The sequence below is a fragment of the Centroberyx affinis genome, unplaced genomic scaffold, assembly GCF_046629955.1.
Source record: "Centroberyx affinis isolate AG114_WGS23_722 - 3 ecotype Tasmania unplaced genomic scaffold, CSIRO-AGI_Caff_v1 ptg001376l_1, whole genome shotgun sequence".
NCBI lineage: Eukaryota > Metazoa > Chordata > Actinopteri > Beryciformes > Berycidae > Centroberyx > Centroberyx affinis.
The window spans coordinates 30,766-43,303 of NW_027279860.1; positions in this window are offsets into that span (position 1 = coordinate 30,766).

Consider the following 12,538-nt stretch of genomic DNA (forward strand, 5'->3'; position numbering starts at 1 on the left):
TATGGGGGTGTAGGCCTGGACCATGGTCTGGAGGTATGGGGGTGTAGGACTGGAACATGGTATGGGGGTGTAGGCCTGGACCATGGTCTGGAGGTATGGGGGTGTAGGACTGGAACATGGTATGGGGGTGTAGGCCTGGACCATGGTCTAGAGATATGGGGGTGTAGGCCTGGACCATGGTCTGGAGGTATGGGGGTGTAGGACTGGAACATGGTATGGGGGTGTAGGCCTGGACCATGGTCTGGAGGTATGGGGGTGTAGGACTGGAACATGGTATGGGGGTGTAGGCCTGGACCATGGTCTGGAGGCATGGGGGTGTAGAACTGGAACATGGTATGGGGGTGTAGGCCTGGACCATGGTCTGGAGGTATGGGGGTGTAGGACTGGAACATGGTATGGGGGTGTAGGCCTGGACCATGGTCTGGAGGCATGGGGGTGTAGAACTGGAACATGGTATGGGGGTGTAGGCCTGGACCATGGTCTGGAGGTATGGGGGTGTAGGCCTGGACCATGGCCTGAAGGTTTAGGCCTGGATCTCACATTGGGTTTTGTTAGCCCCAAGCAAGCCAGGTTTCTACCAGGTACTCATTACTCGTTTCTATGTATGGTGTAAATCAATGTTTTTTTTTGTCTTGGGTTTGACCAAGAGGCCACTAGACGGTCATCGTTGTTTATTCCTGGTCCGTTGGGATCCAGAAGTATTCCACCACCTTCCTGCTTCTGCGTGGAGGGGCGGAGTCGGGACGCTCCCCTCCGACGGCGGGCAGGTCGCCGAAGTGAGTCGGACCCAGATCCTTTCCCACGTGCGGGGCAGACACCCTCAACATGGTCCTGAAATATGTGGTTTCACAGATGAAGATATATATATATATTCCGAAATGTAACACATCCATTTTAGGAACAAAAATCTTTGCAATCATTTTGTAATGCAAGGTGTCACGTTTTTTCAGATGGTCGATATCTCATTTTGGAGCAAGACTCTTCATATTTCAAATACATGTCAATCCACTGATCTAAATCCATTCTAACTACTTTTCAGTTCTTGGTTACCTGGATGAACTCCCGTCAGCATCTTCAGGATTGGGCTCAGGGTTTGAGATGTATACAGGGTCTCCTTCCTGAGAATAATACAAATAACAGGAGAAAAATCACAGAATGAGACCATTGGTGGCACAATGCTACTTGTTTAGAAAAACTGCCTTAATTTCAGATTCACAACCTGACCATACATTTTTTGGGCCATTTTTTGAAACTTCATTCATTTATAAATTATCTACAAACGACCACAGGAACCTTCAGTTTAAGTAAAAATCACCCGTACAGTTGCAGGTTTTTTTCTGTAACAGCATGGATTTTCGGATAATTTTATGAGCACAGACACTCGTTTGCAGAATCCTCTCACCGTGAAATTTCTTGGGGTGCCGTCCTGATTTTTGAGAATTTTAACCCTCTGATCGCTTTCCGTCATGCAGAGGAAATAGCTCTTGATGCTGGCTTGACACTGGGGGAAAATAAACAGAAAATTGATTGACACCAACCACAGGTGACAGAGAAACAATAAAGAATTGTACACTCCACTCTTGAAATTCTCCATGATGCTCTACCTATGTTGTTTTAAATGATTTTGGTGCATGTTAAATGTTGTGGGGTAACACTTTACAATAAGGGTACACTAAGTTAAGGGTTAGTTAATGCTTAATAAGGGTTAGTTAATGCTAATTAAGGGTTAGTTAATGCTTATTAATTAACAATTAACTAATGTGTAATTTACTAATGGAGTTCATGTTAACTAAGGTATTAATTTATACATTATTTCATAGTTTATAAAGATGACTATTAAGTATTAATTAAATTAATGTAAATGTATAAATTAGTACCTTAGTAAACATGAACACCATTAGTTAATTAATGATTACCAGACACATTAGTTAACTGTTAATTAAGCATTAACTAACCCTTAATTAATGTACACTTATTGTAAAGTGTTACCATGTTGGTGACTAATGTCTCTTTTGTGTCACAGGTGAGCCAATTTTCTAGACAATAACGTTCTATTCTATTCTATTGCTTTCTACTCTATTTTGCACTGTTTTTCACTGTTTGAGAGCCTTGGAAGCTGCTGAACTCACCAGCTAGCAGCTTCAAACAGACAGGAATTCAAGAATTTTACTCACTTACAAAAAACATGAAAACCATGAGAATGGCAGCAATCCAAGAAATTCTCAAGAAAACAAGATAAAACTTGACCTCAATTAAACCATATTTTTATAAAACCTTTATGGAGTGCTGCTATTCCCATGTTTTTAGTGTATTTTTTCTAGTTGGCCTACAGTTCTTGCCCAAATACCAAGTCAAAGGACTATACAATGCGGTCCAGCTGGTATATTTTCTTCAGGTTCTCTTTCAGTCAAGACCTCGACATCACCCCACTATGGGATACGCCTAAGCTCCACTAAATGGCTTCAAGCAGACAGGATTTCAGGGGGGGGGGCGGGATTTCTTCCTCACTGCTTTGTTCTGCCTCTGGGCCTTCAGGTCCTCCTGGGCCCTGAACGTGTCGGCTAACGCCCGGTGCTTCTCCCTCCAGCTGAGGCAGTCCGCCGCTCGCTCCTGCCTCTCCTTCTCGGCCAGACGCCGCTCGGCCTCGGCCTCCTGCTGAGCCTGGTTGGCCTTCTCGCTCTGTTCCTCCGCCACCATCGCTCTGCGCCTCGAATTCACCTCCCTGCGAAGAGGAGACTGGAATTATGTCTCGTCACCTTTACTGCAGCCAGACTACAGAGAATTAGATTTGACTCCAGTTCATTATAACTTAATGAGGTGGATTATATGCAGTGGATATCAAAATGTCAACACACTGACTTCAAAATCGTTGTTTTTCTTGAGAGCTTTGCATGGTTTTGCTCCTGGGTGTGTTTCTGTCCCTCAGGTCCTCTGATCAGGGGCTTCTGGCCATCTGGAGGCCTTAAGACTTACGGGGAGTAGAGCTTGTCGGATCAAATTTTTATTCATTGGCTCTCACTTTTTGCTTTTAACCACGCTCTTATTTCCCTCACATCTTAATTTTGCTGTTGGTGCTCCATTCTCCACCTCATCTTCCTCCTGTTTTGTAACCCCCTCTATTTTGTGAAGCACTTTGGCACAAACTAGTCTTGTGTTTTTGAAGCACTACATAAATAAAGTTGTCTTGACTTGATTATATGCCATTTCAAATTTGGGAGTTTTTATTACCTTCTGGCCTGAAATCAAGATATAAACAAAAGGCTATTCATTTCTGACAACCTATTAAAAATGGAAAACTAAAACCCTTTGGTGTAAGTGTGCACACCTTTCAATTAATACTCAGCAGAAGCACCTTTTGCTTTGATAACAGCAGTAAGTCTGTTTGAATAAGCCTCTACCAGCTGAGCACATCTGGATTTAGGAATTTTCTCCCCTTATTCGTTAGCAGAAACATTAAAGTTCACGGACGTTTCAAGGGAGCCACCTACGCACACACATCCAAATGAAAGTCTGATTTAACAGGTTTTCATTTCAGGCCTCAAGGCAATAAAACAAACAGACAGTTTTGAAGGTGTGCAGCCTTTTGATATCCACTGTAGGTGAGCTGAAGCTTGGCTTAGCATCAAACATTCCTGCTTCTCTTCTCTCTTTGACCCTCATCTTTACTTCTGCCAGTTTTCTGCCAGTCTACTCTTTTCTCCTCTCCTCCTGCCTCCTCTCATTTCTCATCTTCTCCTCTCCTCTCTTCCTTCCTTCCTTCCTTTCCTCGTCTGTATCCTCTTTTACCTACTCCCCTTCTTTTCCCTCCTCTTCCTTCATCTTTACTTCTACCTTCCTCTCCTCTCCTCTCCTCTCTTCTCCAGTCCAGTCCTCTCATTTATCTTCCTCTGCCTCATACATATTTATACGTAATATAACATTAAAATATTTAGCTGCCACTCTTATCCAGAACCGCTTCCAGTGGGTGAGCAGATAGGTGTTCAATTTTAATGTTTTTCAATTTCAGTGTGCTTTATTGGCGTGAAAGTCCACAAGTTGCCAAAGCATCGAGATAAATATAAATTTTCTATTATATTCCCTGCCCAATGTAAGTGAATGTGTGTCTGTGTGTGTGTGTGTGTGTGTGTGTGTGTGTCAGTGCCTCAGCAGAAGAGGATGTGGCTTGTTGTGTATTCACCTCTCATACCCAGAAGGTGAGTATTAGTAAACTATATGAAGGAATTAATATTTGGTTAGAAACTAGAGCTCCAGTATGAATTAACTATTTTCATACATTTCTATTTTATATACAATAACATAAAAAAAAAAATAAAAAAAAGTCAAATATGTAGGGTTTGAAGATATTGACAGGTGTTCAGTGTGTTGTTAATTGTAACTTCCACAGCACACAAACTGGCTGCTGGAGTCAAACCTTTTACTTTTGGTTGACCGGTGAACTTTTTGGCTACTGAACAATCTCTCTAACCAGTAGGCCGTCCTGGGTACAAGTATTTCACTTTATTAGGTAGCCTACACCTGGTCGTTAACATAAATAGCCTGCTCCTCCAAACAGTGAATCATGTGGCAGCTATTCAATATGTACAGCATGCTGACATGGTGAAGTGGTTTATTTTTTTGTTCGATCAAAAAAAGAATGGACACCTAGAACTCAACCCTCTGGTCGGTCTTTTTGGCACCGCTGGAGAGGACGAGGTACGCTTGACTCCAATCAAATGCCGCACTCTGTCCTTCGCCTCTCTGTTGGCCATCGTGTTACTACGATGGAGGGATGCTGCCCCGCCCACCCACGCTCAGTGGCTGAGGGACTGTCTAAATCTCGAAAAGATCCGCGACTCAGTTTGTAACTCTGACAAAAAGTTCCAAAAAGGTGTGGGGACCTTTGCTGAAATACTTTCAAAACCTCCAGTCAAGCTAAGGACCTATTCCCTCACTCGCTTTTTGTCTTTTGTCTCTCTGCTGATTCCTGTCAGTAATACAATCGGTATAAGTTTATCAGTTTCTTAACCCCCCTTCTTTTATACGGAAGAGGATTAGGGCCACATGTGAAAAATGTATTTGAGTTCTGAGTTTAAAGTCAGAATTCTGACTTTAAACTCAGAATTCTGAGATTAAAGTCAGAATTCTGACTTTATTCTCAGAATTCTGACTTTAAACTCAGAACTCAAATACATTTTTCACATGTGGCCCTAATCCTCTTCCGTACTTTTATTCATTTACTTGTTTATTTATTTATTTTCCTTTCTTTCTTTTCTAAATATAATACCGACTTCCAGCACCTTCCTGTATTTATCCAGGGACGAAGTACCCCTTTATATATGGAATTCCGGCTTGTAGATGGGGCTAGAGGGGGGGTGAGGGGTGATTGGGACAAGATTGCACATGTGCTCCTCTGTTATGGGTGTTTTCTGCACAGTCGACATTTCTGATGTGCTCTTTAAACTTGACATATCTGTTGTGCACTTTACAAACGTCCTGTGTATATTTTGTTTACTTGTGTAAAATTCAATAAAAATATTCTAGAGAAAAAAAAAAAAAACTGTCGTTGGTTCAGCATCTCAGAAACAGCTGCCCTCCTGCGATATTCACACACTACAGAGAACAGCTGCGATAAACAAAAAACATCCAGTGAGTGAAAACTCCTTGTTAATGAGAGAGGTCAGAGGAGAAGAGGCAGACTGGTTCAAGCTAACAGAAAGGCCACAAAATTAATGCTCAAAGAACAGCTCTTTACAACAGTGGTGTGCAGAAGGGCATCTCTCAACACACAAGTTGTTGGCCCTTATGATAAATGGACTATAGCAACACCAGCCACTACTAGATTGTACCTAATAAAGTGGCCAGTGAGTGTATATCCTAGTAGGAAAGCCTAAACATCCATCCAGAGTTACTCCAGTAGGGGCAGCTTCACTGATTTTATTCCTCTTAGATTTAAGAGTGGTTTAGCCTTTCACTTTACTACAATTTCACTACAGAAACTAAGCTGTGGACTAGCTTGCCAGGTAGATTCAAGACTATCAGCAGCTGGAATGGTTTTAAATTTGAGTGTAAAAAATAGCTTAGAGAGAGCAGATGAGGAAACAGAAAGTCAAACAAAATTCAAATAGAAATTTATGATCATTTTTGCCATTGCAGATCCTCTGCTTTGCCCCCAGTTGCAGTAATACAGTATTTCTAAACAGAAATCTTGCCTAGTGCAGTGCTAACGTAATTGTTCCCAAAATATACTGTGTATGCATTGTGTTAAAATAAAAACATACTCACTTCTCTTTAATCTGGACATTTTCCTCGGTGGTTTTCCTCAGCTTGTGTCTCAGGTCGTCTCTCTCACCCTCCAGGCTGCGGTTCTCCTGCAGCAGGACGAGTTTCTCCCCAGACACCCTGTCCAGCTTCAGCTTGGCCTCGAAGTAGCTCTTCTCTGTTTGTGCCAGTAAAAGCTGCAAATCAGTGTGCTACAAGAAAGGCGGAGGCCAAATTAATGTCACAAGTCATAATCGAATTCATTCAATTCACTTGTGTTAATGAGTTCAATAATATTATGTGTTATTTATGTCCTGGCCGGCTCCTGGAAATAGATGCTGGTGATGGAGAGAGAACTCCATTCCAAAAACAAGTAATCTGCACTTTATTGCTCAATGCCTCAACTGATTGCAGTGATGATCATAATGTTGCTCATATAGCGGGCCAATATTGCGCTTTTAACAAAAAGCGGTCAGTGTCCACCTTCACCTTCAGTATGATGGATATAATGCAGTTTGTTTGACTACATATTTATTGTATCAATATTGATCAATATTACCCTGGCCCTTGAACTGAATTAATTACAATTTAAACAATAAACATTTTGATCAGATTCCACAGAAATATGCATGACTGTTTATTATTATTCTATTCTATTCTATTCTATTCTATTAGTAGTAGCAGTAGTAGTAGTAGTAGTAGTAGTAGTTTGTACTATGAAACACATACACACATATGGTGGTAAATTTGGGTTGTGGCTCTAAGTTTATCACTTGACAAACTGTATTCTAAAAACATATTTGCCTGGTAAAATAGTGACATTGGCTGGTGGATTTTGGGATGAATCTGTCACTGGACAAAACAGTTAACTTGCTGCTCTGGTCCAATCAGGATGGAGCTCTGAGGCAGCTCAGGAGTATAACATTACATGTCGCACTATAGTTACTCTAATTGCTGCCTCTAATTAGCTCAGTTTTGTTGCTAACAACACAGGAATGGATATCATGGGTTTTATGGCTTTGTGTGTAGATCAGCTGACAATATCTGTGTCAAAGAGGAAGAGAGAGAGAGAGAGAGAGAGAGAGAGAGAGAGAGAGAGAGAGAGAGAGAGAGAGAGAGTGTGTGTGTGTGTGTGTGTGTGTCTGTACCTCTTTCTTAAGCTGTTGCAGCTCGTCACTCAGGCGGCTCCGGTCGGCCTCGGCCTGCTCCTTGTCCTGCTGGCACCCAAGGGCCCGGGCCTCTGCCAGCGCCCTGATCCTGTCCGACTCGCCCCGGGACGCCTCCGCCTGGTCTGCAGCTCGCGAACACAATGTTGCCCTCTGCTGGCTCTGATACAGCTTCTGCTTCAGCTGGTGGGGGTCAGAGAGAGAGAGAGGGGGGGGGGGGGAGAGATAGAGAGAGAGAGAGGGGGAGAGAGAGAGAGAGAGAGAGGTGCCACAGACTTCAGGCATGGCTGTAGGTTAAAGATGTTATGTGCAGCATTTTTAAACATCAATATGTCATTGTCAAATTAATTGTGATACTTAGGTATAATTACACGCAAACAAACGAGACCATGGTCAAGACGATTGGTACTCACTATCTCACACTAGCGGTATTGTAAGTGCCAGTGTTTCTCAAAATAAAGACCACAGTTCCCATGAATCCCTTCGTTTCGTGTCACAAAGAGGATGTTACTTGTCCCTCTATTGCAGATGTCCTCCATCTAGAAATATCCAAGCTTTATTTGGACCAAACTTAAAGTATTGTTAACGTCCAGAGCTAACATTTACGTTTTTGAGACAAACCACTTTGTTTCTGGTCTGTTCCAGATCAATTGCTATCTTAACTGTGTAATGCACGACTATGCTTCTGCCGTCGCTGATGCAAAATTGCAGATTCATCCCTTAAAAAAACATATGCAGTCTCTGCCTGTACCTCTTTGACCTGAGCCTGCAGCTCCTGGTTCAGGTTCCTGAGGTTCCTCATGGTCAGCTCATTCTCTGTGCGCATCATGATCCGCTCCATGTGGATCTCATTTGATAAATACTTGTTTTCTTTCTTCAGATCCTCGCATTCCTGAGGCAAGATCACATTACCAGTGAATTGTGACACAGAACAAAAATGAATGAGGCGTTTCATTACAAAATGACTCCAACTCTTATAAAATGATGGATGACACAAAATAAAAAACACTAATTATGGCACTTTTTATAGAAGTAGCTTAAGTCCTTGCTTGACAAAACTTATGGAAGTTTTGAACGATGATTTGGTTAATGAATTTAAGTCATGGATAATGACTTGAGGGGCTATACAGCATTTTGGAATAGAACTGTTATAATACAGCAGTGAGTATAGACTGACATCATACTGGTGTTGGAAAATAAATTCCCCATTCAATCCTGCAGTTGACGTTTCTTTCCACACTTTTAACTCAATTTAAACTCTATTTTATCATATCGTATTTTAACGATTGCCTAATGATGATGAGTGTCTAATGAACTACACATTTGGTGTCAAATATTAGGGTGTCATCACAGCGTGCAATCTAGCTACATTTTAAACTGAGCTAAATTTGCCAGCAGCCACTTATTAAACATGCTCCAAAACGTGCTCCAATGTGTTTTTTAAGGACAACATGAGGAGTCAGAGGGGTGAAAATCATTGCAGCTACATTGGAAACAGCTAGCTAATTTTTGCGGCTTTTGCAACTGAGTGCCAAGTTATTTGATTGGTCTACACTCTGCCTCATTGCTCTATTGGATATGTAGTTTTCTGGCCAGTGACACCAAATAAGTACACATTTGTACCCTTCATTTTAGGCGAATATCATAATTTTTGAATTATATTCATATGTTTACACCCCAATGGATAAACCAGAATCAATCCACACTGGTACACTGATCACAGCTAGCCATGAACAGCATGAATGCTTTATGACCTTGAGGATTTACTTCCACCAGAAGTAAATCTGGCAGTTATGAAAATACTGTGTCCTGTGTACAACAGTGTATTCCTATTAAGCCAATGGGAAAAACACTGTCCATGTAGTGAATGAGTTCTCTGCACACTGACAGTATCTCAAATTTTAAATGTCTTCAAAACATTTCAGTCCCCTGATAACAAATTACGATAACACTCCTATAATATCCCTATAGAGACTTATATTGTGTCTGTGGAACCCAATAGTGAGTTTATAGTGACCTTATCTTCATTATAGTATTGTTTTCATCTCCTACAGGTGTGGTATGATTATAATATTTCTGTAATATTCCTATAGGGACTTATAGTGGGTCTGTAGTACTCATAATAATAATGAGTTTATAATAACATTATCGTACATTATGGTGTTTTCTTTTTTAACTCCTGTGATATCACTAATATTCCTATAACATTCCTGCAGGGACTTATAGTTTCTCTGTGACATTTCCCCAGTATCCTTCTGAAATTTATTGCAGGGTTACAATGTTTCTTTTTCCTAAACTAAGCACAGTATTGAGGACAGATGTACATGATGAGGCCTATAACGATGCACACACTCTCTCACCCTCTCTCCCTCCTTACCTTCCTCTTTCTGACCAGCTCTCCTTGCAGATGGTTGATCTGGAGGAAGGAGCCGCTGGAGCTGAGGGCGCTGACCGGCCGGACGGCCCGAACGGGTCGCCTGGACGGCCTGGGGAGACCTTTCACCTCCTCCACTGCCCCCTTCCCGAACCGGCTGCCTCCGTTCACGTTGCTGCTGCTCATGGAGAAAGACTTGTACAGGCCGCTGTCCAACGAGGACGTCCCGGCCGTCTGCAGGTCTGCGTGGGATGTGGCTCTGAGTGCCATTTCAAAGCCAGATCTGGTCCACCTCTGTCAAAATTTCACCTTATTTTAGCTGTAATGATGCTCTGAAAGTAGACAGGACTCCCAAGTGTAGGCCTACAGCTTGACTGAAGTTCCTGGTTTCATGTTTACTTCACTGGGTGGATCCTATCACTCACAGAGCATCATTCATCATTCATTAGGTAACATGATACAGCAGGTTTGCATGGGACAGAGGGAAACATTAGTCTGTGTTTTGGTACCAGGACACCATTTACCACAGAGCACAGTCTGCGCTGTGTGAATTGTAATTCAGACTTTGCTGTTCACACACACAAAATACTCTCACATACAGTCATACTAAATACTAACACACATATATGAAACTCTTACATATACTGTATATGTGAAGTACTTGTATTATACATTATATGTATATAAATACACACCCTATACACCTTACAAGGCCTCTCATTCACTGCCCTGCCATCCCTGTTTGAGTTCTTGCAAGTATGGAAGTCCAGATGTGACATTATTCAATTGAAAATCATTAAATCAAATTGCAATTTCATTTCTCATGTATGTGCGCATAATATATGACAAAATTCAAATTAAATAATCCAAATTTCACTTTTGTTTTCCTGTTGGAAAATGCATTACTACTGCCAAAGTGAAAATGAAAATGAAAACTCCACTGACATTTAGCTTTCCATGTACTCCAAAGCGTAACCCTGCCATATTTAAAATGAAATTAAAAGTTCAAGTTTGTGATTTAATTTCCTTATTGTGGTCAGATTATTAAGAACAAAAATAAACTGAAATCTCAATGTGTCAATTCCAATTTTTTATTAATTTATGTATTTATTTCAGGCTTCAGACAGGAACAATTATAACAATAATAAACTGTTACAAAGTGCCTATGAGATGAACAATAAAAACAGCAGACATTAATTCAAAACGGGATCATATAGGAAAATAAAACCACACACAAATTCAACAAGAATAAAAAAGGAAAAAGCAAATTACACGAAAGCCTCTCTGCAACAAAAAATGTGTGTGTAATTGGCTTCGGATGAACGACCTCAGAAAAACTGTGTTTCAATTACAATCTCTTCTTCTCCCCCAAGACGCCTTTATGCGATGATGCTGCATGAGGGAAATTCTGTCACATTTTTATTACCGAATTACGCTTTTATCTCCCCCGTGGAGAGAGGAGCGAGGCTTATACTCTTCCTGACCAGAGGAGTGTGACCAATTAGCCTGCGCCCGGCTCCTGTCTGTGTCACGCCGCTGTATCCCTTACAGGCCGTCCCCCCCCCCCCCCCCCCCCAAGCCGTCCACGCCAAAAACCCTGGAGCAGAGAGGAAGCTGCAGCAGCGGGGATCCATTATTCACACGATATTCACTGAGACATGAAAGTAGGACAAGCTGCACTCCTCTGCCTCCTGCATCCGAACATCATCGCTACAGGAATGGCTGTCAGCGAAGTGATGAATAAATAAATGACTGTAAATACATTTGACCGTGTCATCAGAGCAGGAATAATCCCAGACACTGCACCCTCCCCATGCTAATAGAGGTTTAAAGCCTCTTCTACCGCTATTCGAGTTTCCTGTCCAATATCGAGCGATACTGAGACTTTTCGTGAACTTGAGCATCAAAGATTTGACTTCCCAGCTGGCATAACTGTTATATACGTTATATTTTTTTTAAAATGTAACGGCAAAAAGTTCTCAAAAAAAAAAAAAAATAATAATGCCGCACAAGCATAAAGTAGAATTCAAAGATCATGAATGTGTGGATAACTTAATTTTGATTACAAAAAAGTTATACAGAACCTTCAAATCTTTAGTTAACTTTTTTTTTTCATTCAGTTTCTTTGCCTAAAACCTACGGAAGAGGATTAGGGCCACATGTGAAAAATTTATTTGAGTTCTGACTTTAAAGTCAGAATTCTGAGTTTAAACTCAGAACTCAAATAAATTTTCCTCTTCCGTATAAAATACAATGAAGAGAGGCGGAAAAAGAAATCTAAACTGTGCATGTGAGAAAAAAGATTCTCCAATTCCCCATGTCACCCTTCAAGAAACAAAGATTAAGATGACAAACAGAGACGCCCTACTCATGTTTTTATCAGATTTGTTTTATTTCTTTTTATCAGATACATATCGAATTAATCCAGGAACAGAGACGACACTCAATTTATTTGACGTATAAAACATTCAGGGCCAGATGCTCCTCTTCAGAGTTATTACTGTCATTTACACTTCAACTGATTGTATTCACAGGCATTGCAAATGACTGTACAAACTGTATGTAAGATGATAGAGATAATACGATTTTTTCCTTAACCCGGTGTGTAAGATCTAGATGCCAACCACAAGCAACACAAGGGGCACCTACTCTAGTTCAATAGATGATACAAGCTTTCAGTGTGGGTATCTGCCTCTGAAGATGGAGGAAAGACAGCTGAACTGAAGGAATTCCCCCAAAAAGGCTGAAATAAAAAAATCCC